Genomic DNA, 1,774 nt, shown 5'->3' with positions numbered 1-1,774 from the left:
GATAGAGCGAGACTCCATCTCAAAAAAAAAAAAAAGGAAAGGAAAAGAGAAATGTTGGTGGTTTGAGGCGATAAGAAAAAGTGTGAAATAGTCGTCTTGGAGAGTGGGCGAGTAAATTCTCAGAGAAATGGGGCAGGACTGCCAGGCAGCTCTCAAGGCCCACTTCAGATGTGACATCATATATCTAAAGTGAGACCTGTTAAGATGGTTGTGAGTTTTTCTCAAGCCACATTCAGCTGCTTGGGTACAGGCATGGGTGGAGAGGTGAATAGGCACAGAGATTTAACCAGCAGCAAGTTTTACCAGAAGAGCTCAACTGAGAGTGTGAGGGATAGAGAGAGGGTAAGAAAGTGTAATGATTGTGTGTGAAGGAGTAATTATAAAGGTGGATCAGGGACTCTAATTAAAGAGAAGTTGAAAAGGAGGCTGGATAGAGGAAAAATGATGGAAATTTAGATTATGAGGAAAACTATCAGGAACCATTAAAACTATCTGAGGACTTCCATGTCTTTATTTTAGATTCTTGACAGGTTTTCTCTCCTCCTCTTGGGGCTGGATCTGGAAGGAATGGCACCCCTTCCTTCTCCTGGAGTGCCCCTGCCTGTACCCCCAAGACCAAGACCACAGCTTCACAATGTAGCAGGGACTCCTGGCCATCCCTCAAAAGTGACTGTTTCTGTGCTAGAAAATAGAAAAACAGCAAGGGCCAGAAATGAACCAGAGTGCAGAGTGAGGCAGAACCAGTGAGTCAGAGTGATGACGTGGGGCCTCCATGCCAAGGCAGAAAGTAAAACAAGCAGACAGATATCCAGAGGAAAAGCCAAAGAAGTTGACCAGAAGGATTAAGCTGTGGGACACTAAGGCCCACATCACCTGCCACCTGTGTAGTGGGCACCTCATTGATGCAACCAGGGTGACCAAGTGTCTGCACACATTCTGTAGGGGTTGCCTGGTAAAGTATTTGCAAGAGAACAACACCTGCCCTGCATGTAGGACCGTGATGCATCACACCCACTCACTGCAGTACATCGGTGATGATGGCACCATACATGAGACTGTTCACAAATTGGTATCAGGTCTCCAAGCAGCAGAAATGAAAACAGAGAGAGAATTCTGTCACAAATTGGGCATGCAAGTGCTTGGATAGATCAAGGGGGAGACTTGTTCCACAAAACAACACTTAGATTTCCATCAGAATGGTGAAACGAAAGCAGAAGACAGTTCAAACAAAGAGATCAAAACAGAGAAGAAGGAAAAGGACAATGATTTTCACAGAAGCGATGAGCAGGAAAGCAACAGCAGCAAGCTGTGGGGATTGAAAAGGAAATGCATCTGCTGCACAGCCCAAGCAATGGTCTGACAGCTAAAGAAGTTCACTGCCAAAAATCTTAAACTTTTGTCCTTCAATGAGGTAACAGTCAATCCGTAAATAGAAACTCTAGCAAGTCATTTCATAGGTAAAAATGACACTTCTAAAATTCTTTGGGTTTTTTCTTTTATATACAACTTTGTTTGGAGATTTTAACCAGAAAAAAATCTCAATTTGTTTTGCCTGCCCTGCCAGGTAGCATGATAGGAAACAGCAGTGAGGACTGTGAAAAGCCCAGAGACCATGGACATGAATAACCCACCATTAATAGAAGAGAAAGTGGTGGAGAGGGTGTGGAGAGGAGGGTAGGTGATAAAACTGTTTTAAAATATGCTAAAGATATTCCTCACAAAGAAGAATTCTATTCTTTAATTTAACAAATGGATGGGTATGTAGGTGGGTTGA

At 43.3% G+C, this 1,774-nt stretch overlaps 1 pseudogene; it reads left to right on the top strand.

The window, feature by feature from the left end:
- The first annotated feature begins 772 nt into the window (after positions 1–772).
- Positions 773–1,429, top strand: LOC108529709 (polycomb group RING finger protein 3 pseudogene; annotated as a pseudogene).
- Positions 1,430–1,774: the final 345 nt, after the last annotated feature.

Source organism: Rhinopithecus bieti, unplaced genomic scaffold, assembly GCF_001698545.2.
Source record: "Rhinopithecus bieti isolate Rb0 unplaced genomic scaffold, ASM169854v2 scaffold_6717, whole genome shotgun sequence".
In the NCBI taxonomy this organism is placed as follows: Eukaryota; Metazoa; Chordata; class Mammalia; order Primates; family Cercopithecidae; genus Rhinopithecus; species Rhinopithecus bieti.
Note: the sequence above shows the minus strand (reverse complement) of the source record. Positions and strands in the feature narration are given on the sequence as shown.